This window comes from Cephus cinctus, unplaced genomic scaffold (genome assembly GCF_000341935.2).
Source record: "Cephus cinctus unplaced genomic scaffold, Ccin1 Ccin1_scaffold0494, whole genome shotgun sequence".
Taxonomy (NCBI): Eukaryota; Metazoa; Arthropoda; class Insecta; order Hymenoptera; family Cephidae; genus Cephus; species Cephus cinctus.
Window position 1 is genome coordinate 1,010,796 of NW_014333166.1, and position 8,340 is coordinate 1,019,135.

Sequence of the window (8,340 nt, forward strand, 5' to 3'; positions counted from 1 at the left end):
TAGGGGAAAAGCGCTTGAATGAATAAACGCTCTCGGGTTGTGCGTAAGTCGATAAAAACTACATCAATTAGAAGGAGCCGGTAGCGGTTCACGCGCTCTGCTCTGAAAAGACGAAAGGGATTAAATAGGGGTGCGTGTTTCGGGATATAAAGCGCGGAAGCTTAAACGAGGCCACCCGCAACTTCGCCACTCACTTCCCATCTGCTCTACTCGACTTGGCTACTCAACTTTACGTTACTCGGTTCCACTTAGTCTCTACTACCGTAGAAACAGCCACGAACAAGGCCCGAATACGCGTATGCACGTCCGAAGGCAAATTCCCAATTCAAATGAGAGGCGTCGATCTGGAAAAGCGATAGTAGCGACAGCCAATGGACATTGCTCTTTCTCCTGTAGCCGAGATTGGCGGACTGAAGTAGAACGCGGGGAATGTAAATATATGTACATATGCAGGAGAGGCGACCGTACGTAGTTAAACGCATACGTCACGAAATGGGTTGGAGCGTTTTAGCTTTCGCGATCCCCTCGACTCCGACTGGAGTCCGAGTATAATTGAGATTGAGAAAGTCATTGTAATGAATAATATTATTAAATATTTGTATATTACGGTATTGGGCTATGCTGTGGGCAAAAAAAAATGGCGGCGCATTAACGTTTCACGCAGACGTACCTACACTGGGATTAGTTTCTGGAAAATCCCACGAACCCGTCCGAGTCTCGGATTTTATTCCGACACGGTCGTTCCCAGTAAATCAAGTCACGTGTCATTTACCCGAATACGTAATGTATCGCATAAATATACGAGAGAGGGTGCACGGAAACGAGCACCAACAGCACTGCCACGGGCAGGAGTGCTTCGCGCAGTGGACCGTCGAAATTTTTTTCTTTTTTTTACTCATCGTTCTCTATCTCGCTCTCTCTCCTATTTTTATATATTCCTTCCTCGCGAGACTCTACCAAGCTGAAAAAAAGCTGCAATTTCTCATCTGCTACGTACCGGTGTGATACGTATGCTATAACTGCACGTTGCTATAGACGGTACTAGGGTCACTTTGGAGGGACGGTAGCGAGCGTCGTGGATGACGTAGACGACACTGTCGCTAATAAAAATCATAAGGTATGCTTGTTTGGAAAAAAAATCGAAATGGAGTATAGAGCGAAAAAATGTTCGAATTTTCAATTTTGGCATGAAGTCTTTGCGACATAAGTGAAACAGTGTATTTCCTTTAGTGTAAGATTTATGATTTATGAGTTAAACGGTCGTAATTTGAAAATTTCCTAAAATTCTGTCACCACCTTCCTGCGATGCTGATTGGTCGTCGCTGTCGTCACTCGATACGTTTGAATTTGCCGCTGGATGAGCGTGTTCAAGGTACGCAGTCAACTTGACGGAATCGGATTGCTTTGTAAATGAATATGACGTGAAGTATTTTTTTAATCGTTCACAAGATGCTGTTTCAGCTCACGCAATATGTCTTCAGGAAGGGTATATAAAGATAGAGGCGCGAGAGGGAGAGGAAGTAGTCGCGGTCTGCACGTAAAAGCGTGGTAGCGTCGTCGGGCGTCGCGAGCTCATGGAAAAATGAGATACGACGGAGCAGCTGAGCGTAAAATAGTCGGCGACCTCGGCGCCATGCTCAGCCACTCACTCTATACTCCCATCCCTTGAGTTTCTCTCTGGTGCGCATATTAGCTCTGAACCCTCCCTCACATAGACTGGAGACTTGGGACCTTATTGAAAGTCCGGCCGAAAGTGTCGTCGGCGTCGTGGAGAGTGTCCTTGCCAAGGATGAGAAATCATAAGTCTAGCCCCTACGTATACATAGGGAATATATAGGTCTACAGCTATGAAGTATGCCAGACTGGTCTAAGGCTACGTATGGATATCCAATAATCGATGAGACAACTCCCCAATGGGGTAGTGCGTGCTCCAGAATGCGGTAAGTCAAACCGACAATGGATATGCATGTGGATCATCGTCAAGGGTCGAAGGGAAGACAGAGACAAAGAGATACGTCAGATGGTAGTCGGATGAAGACAGATAGTGAGTGCAATAGGTAGTTCAGAGTGGCCGGGGGAAGGGTGGTCCGAAATTAAGCAATCAAACGGAAGGTGGAGTCCTGTGACTAAAGGTAGTCAAGGCAGGCACTCAGGCAGCCGGGCAGCCAGGCAATGGCGGCGCCACGAGGAGCGACGGTCTGGAAGGCCCGTAATCTAACTCGGTGCCAAGCGCCGCAGGGGTAGGATCCGAAAATGAGTAGATCCGAGGAACTCGGCTGCGGCTTCCGTGGATTCCCGGAGGCTGGTTGCTCTTCTAGAAGGCAGGGCTATAAGGAGAGAGAGAGAGAGAGAGAGAGAGAGAGAGAGAGACCGACCCCCCGAAGAGCCAAAGAAGCCGGCTTTCTCGTAGGCGCGAGCCAGGCAACAACGGAAATAGAGGTGAAGGAGGCTCCGTCCCCGCCTCGTCTTGATCAATACAGCCACGGCCTACTATAGGTTACATTTTCGCTGCCTTGCCTGCCTGCCTGCCTGCCTGCCTGCCTGCCCGCTTGGCAGGCTTGGTTGCCTGTGAGGCTGCTTTCTCATCCTCCAAAGGGGTCTGCTATAGATCTGTCTCTTATTCGAACCAACACGCCTCGTTCTATCCCAGACCCCATCACCGCTTGGAGTCCCGAAAGGAGAGTACGCGCCAGCAGCAACCTACCCCACGGGACTTGGACGAGCGAGTGAGCGAATATGAGAGGGAGAGGAAGCGAGAGGACTCCCCCTTATTAAAGCCGAAGATACAGGATGCTGTCCCTGTAAAGGGTATCGACGGAGAGCGACGTCGGCGCCTCCTGGGGATCCGAGATCCTTGCTCCTCCAATAGGAAATCAGGAGCGAGGGAGATCCAACGGCTCCAAGGGAATCCCGAGTGGATCCACTGTACCGATCTTGGACCGGAGTCTATTTCAAGGACACCGGGTAGCAGATAACTCGACGTCTCGACTAACATCCACTAGAGAGATACACGTAAATCCCCCGTTACCCCCTACTCACTCTCTCTGTCTAGCACGTTACGCGTACCGGATTCTCTGTCTGTCGTGTTACCTACGTGCAGTCATGTGTGTACAGTTGAGGTTAGTAGATATACTCCCATCCTGACTGTACATTGTGTACGGACGAGGATGGCTTAGGAGGCTGGCTGATGAGCCGCAGTGCGGCGATCCTTACTCCACGCTTGCTTAAGCCGAGTGATCCTGGAAAGTCGGTAGAGAGAGAGAGAGAGAGAGAGAGAGAGAGAGTTGCTAAAGAGAACTCTAAGATGAGCTTGAGGGAGAGAGTGGGTGACTCAAAGGAGAAAGTAGAAGACTGATAAAGGGGAAAGGGGAATAGAAGGAAGGAAGACTAGGGTCAACTCGTTCCTGCAGGAAGAAGGGAAGCGTCCATGTACCTACTTTCTCTCAGGGTGATCTCGTTTCTCGAAGTAAATCTTAGATGGCACAGAAGAGAAAGAGAGAGCGCCAGGAAAGTAGCTTAAAGAAGCTCTCTGAGAAGAAAGCCGATAGTAAAAGGGAGGAACGAAGGGAAGCAGGCAGAAAGATATAATATATATAAACACACATACAAATGTGACCAGTGAAGCCAAGTAGTGAAGTATAAATGTTGGCCAAACGAGGAAACACGACGATAGAGTTCTCTCGAAAGGGCTCGAGGGTAAATAATTACAACTGGCGTAGAATCGCAGTATAGTCAGGAGGGAGAGGGGGCAGGGGAGGGGCTCTGCAGGACGCGCTCGCGTGCCTCGCCAGACGCTTACGGTGGCCGCACGCCGCAAAAATTAACAGTTAAACAATGGAATCCCGTTATATAGCCATTGCTCGCAAACCGAGGTAGAAATAATTAGGGAGTGACTCCGGCACCCCCTGCGCACCACGCGGCTCCACCTTCAACCCTCAGCTTCATTCCAGCCTCGACCACCTACCGCTATCCTGCTCTTTCGCTTCTGCGAGTGTACAGCCTCGGAGTCTACGACCCTTCGTACTGAAAGCAGTGTTACTGCCCCTACGGGCGAACATGAAAGGAGCGGTTGTACTTTCGCGGGCACCCAGAACCACCCCCCACATAGACCCACCCACCACGCACGTGAACCTACGCCACTGTTGCCTCTGCAGCGAGACTCTTTATAGTCTTTTAATTAGAGCCACTTTGTAGAACGAGGACAGAGGGAGGTGGGAGGTTTAGGAATGTTGAGAAAGTTCTTTAATTTCAGCCAATAAATCAAGAGAGCGCCACGTTCGCCATAGGTAGCTCGAGCCTCACGTGCTCGATTAGCCCACGTGACCCTGGATCAAGGGTAACAGTCCTCATTATGATTTGCAGCGGCAGAACGATTTTTTTCAATAAATTATATTTTTTTTAAAAAGACATCCCCCACCGCGTATCTACTTACCCTGTCTTGTTCCCTTTTCTTTTTCCTCTATTTTTTTACCACGTTTAACGGGTAGCCCGCAAAATAATATGCGGCCGGGCTTGACCCTCGTGTTTGGCTGATCGGCGGCTGATTACACGTGTACCCACGCCAGCGTGGGGGTGGCCATGATAAAGCTGCTGGATGGTCGGGGCAGAAGGCCAGACATAGCCTCAATCACCGCAACCTGCTGGTCAGCCTAATCCGCCATGGTGGCCACCCATTCAAAATCAATAGATAATTTCGCCCTGGGGTCTCCTTCAGTGTATATATATATATATATATACATATACGGTTACATGGCAAACGCGTACGATCAACCCATACCTTCGACGAGTTACAAAGGCTCAGGTATAGAAGGTCTTCCGTCACCGGCGACATGTTTTGCTCACATCACCAAAGCATTAAAGCGCGTTTTGCTCTTCTGTACATTGACTAGTCACGATCCCGTCTCCCTGGCTACAAGTCTACATGAATATTCAGGACTTTCGTCTCGTTCAATATGAATGCTGTTGATCTTAGCGTCCCGGTTCTCCTTCCACTCAGTTCCCTTACGTTACGTTCCGTTTCCATTCCGTTTGTGCTAATATCGCGTTAATGGACGCCTGCCCACTAAATACCCTAGACTACCCTATACCGCGCATCCCTATACCTACTTTCTCGAAATCCGACCAAGCTACAGTTCCCGTTAGCATGTTACAGAAGCAACTATATAGATATACATTATGTTCGAAGCTAGAGCAAAATGCACGGATCTACATATATATATATATATATATAGGTATATACTACTGTATCTGTATATTTGTATGTATGGATAATGAATGAAAGGGGATGATTGGTAGAGAATCAAGGTCGCACCCTTACTGTACCTACATCGAATCGATGCCAAAGCCCTGCCAGGGGTTTGCAGATGCGCTCAGTTGAACTTCATTGCGTTATCCGGATAAACTGTGAAACGTATGAAATTCAAACGGCTGGCATGTCTCTCTATGTGTGTATAGTCGTATAAGGGTTGAAACGACAGGGGTTGGTATCAGCCTAGTTCGGAGACCCTGTTGGGCACATGGCGGCAAACCAGGCATACGGGAAGGGTTCCTCCTGTACGGATGGTGGGTATCCCATGTACTCGTATAACGGTATAGGTGGCAAGGGCCGGAGAGTGCGCCTTGAGAGTGCGAGAGAGAGAGAGAGAGAGAGAGAGAGAGAGAACCCCTAGGTTGAAAGTTCAATCAAGCTAAACAACATTTCTGTCCGGTAGCTCGCCAAAAAGCGAACCTGGTTCGGCTCACTTGCCCACCAGATCCGGATGCCCTGACCATGTTGGATAGGCTCCACTGACTAGGATCACTGAAGCTAGACAGGCTCAGTGACTGACTAGGTGTGGACTGGCTGGACGGGTAGCTACCTAGCCAACCTTCTTCCCGATATTGGTCTGGCCTCGTACCAACTTCAAACGTCTATGAAAATCGCGGTCCCAGTGGTAAGAGCTACGAACCAGGTGCAGCAAGTGGAACCAGGATGCGAAAGGAAGATGAGAAAAAAAAAGATGCCCGACAAGGATGCTGACGAAGGATCATCCCAAATTATTATCTTTGAGATCCCTAGCGAACGGTCATGCTGACGAGGCGAGATGATCCCGTTAAGTTATGAACCAGTGCGTCTGGCCTATGAGACCCAGAGGGTGACCCTTCCTCACTCTCTTCCGCGGTTATGGTACACAACGGGATGAAATGAGAAGCATCCCCTAGAGATGGGGAAGAAAAGACAAGGACACTGAAATGCCAAGCGGAACCGTTCGTGATACTTATAAATTTTCTAGTATCCTACCCTTCGGGGATGGCTTTGAAGCCGGCTGACGTAGCACTTTTACAGCCTGTCAAAACATTGCCCTAGGTCAAGACCCAACCCCTTGTCTGCCAGGGACTGCTGGTGTGTACTACGTGAAAGGGGTGCGATAAGCTCGGGCCATGCGTGCCCAGGATGTCTTCTTGGTGAACACATCCGTGCATTAAAACGCGCAGCACGAATGTCGTGCTCGTGGTCGAGGCGAGGAACAAATGGGTACTCGCTACGAGACACAGTGGAGTTTGAATATGGCGGCAAAGTTACAAAGTCAAATTGAAAGAAAGGCATTTATAGTATACCTGGAAATAGTTGGGAATGGCAAAGTGCCGCAGACACGATATATAAAACTTACCAGCCAGTTTTCAAACACATTTATAATTCATTGCTTCCACGTGTTTTCCACCAACATCGATATACCTACTACAAGACTGAGGCACGGTATACCTATATCTGTCATGTAATACCTCTCTATAAAATTATAATGAATGCCCAAATTTCTCTATAAAAAAAAAAGTTATCCCCCTATCGCGCAATAATAAAATTACGTCAAAATCATAATTCTCACACATTTTCAAAATTAACCTGCTCCTCGCTCACATCCAAACCGTATAAAATCCTTATTAAAAAAAAATGTGTACTATCATCGTAATTCACAAGGTTCAAAGTTCAAAGGACAGAGGTGTTAGCTCTCCTGAGAATAAAGTACTGTTTAATCCTTGTAACAAATTCTAACTGTGTTTCCAGACAAAAACGTTGTCTCGTTAGCGAGAGAATTTCCCTGAGCACAGGAGTTCATACATTCGTCCCTCCCCAGCTTGTGAGGTCGTTCGCGTACGGTAGCAACCTAAGGGTAGATTAGTTTTGAACGAATTAAATTTTTTTTTCAATTTTGATTATTAATATTTTATGTTTCGATCAACCATACACCCACCCCTGCATTCTTTATAGATTTAGTTCCGAGTGTGTCAGCAACCTAACCTGAGTCAAGTACGGCCGCGCAATTTGGGTTAACAATTTCAGTCTCGAAAGTGGAGACACGCCGGTATTAGCCAGCCACAAGCTTACGTAACTCGAAGTAAATTCCGAACTGCAGGCACCTACTAGGATAATATTGTGCCAGACCGACATCTTTGGTGTTGCCCAGGTCGTTCGTTACCCTACACCAGCTACCATCGGCAGCACCCTTCTCCGCCAACCCCACCACCCTAACAGGATTCACCTACGAAATAACCCCAAGTAACGTCGATAGCCCAGCCGAGATCCTGCGGTTATCCCTACGGCAGAACCCAAAGGCGTTATTGCTTCTCCAGGCTCTTACTATAGCCTTACCTGTGTCAAAATTCACACAGCTTCCTCTCTGTCTGCACTCTTAGACCCTCCTTCCCTAACACTCTACAAAACGAGTGATCTATCGATCTTTTCGAAAGACTGGACCCTTGTAAAGATCCTTCTAAAAATCATGATGGATCGAGAATCTAATACTCAGCGGAAGAGGGGTGCAATCAGACTACAGGATAAAATGCAAGAAGAGGTCGTCGAAGTATGAAGAGAGAAATTTTCCGGGAACCGGAAGTCACTGATAGCGAAATTCACTCGAAAATTCTCCGACTCCGAGGAACGAACTTCCTTTGGCCTCGAAGGATCGCCCATAGCCTGACCTAAGAGAAAGCGGACGAACGGGCCCCCTAAAAAGAAATCTACCCCCTTGACCAATACAAGATAACTGTACTGGTGGATGGCTTGAAAATATTTTTCAAAATTACGAAAAAATTCATAAAACCCAAATCTATTAGTATCACGACAAAAGAGGGTTACTGGTATAATTTTTTTATATAAAAAACTAAATCCTAAAAAAAGAATATCGCATACCAAAACTTACACGAGCATTAAAAAATGGTGGGATTAAAGTGACGAGCCCCTCTGGGCATGATCAGATGTAGACCTGCTGTGTTGGTTGGTATGTAGGCATAAAGGTAGCAAAGGTTGAATGTTACAAGGGTGACGTCTGAGACTACAGAATATTCGAAACAGAGGGTGGCTGT

At 47.6% G+C, this 8,340-nt stretch overlaps 1 protein-coding gene across 4 annotated transcripts in view; it reads right to left on the reverse strand.

The window, feature by feature from the left end:
- The window catches only part of LOC107268221 (CUGBP Elav-like family member 4), a 472,413-nt gene that overhangs the window by 450,079 nt on the left and 13,994 nt on the right, over positions 1-8,340 (reverse strand). The window lies entirely within an intron of this gene.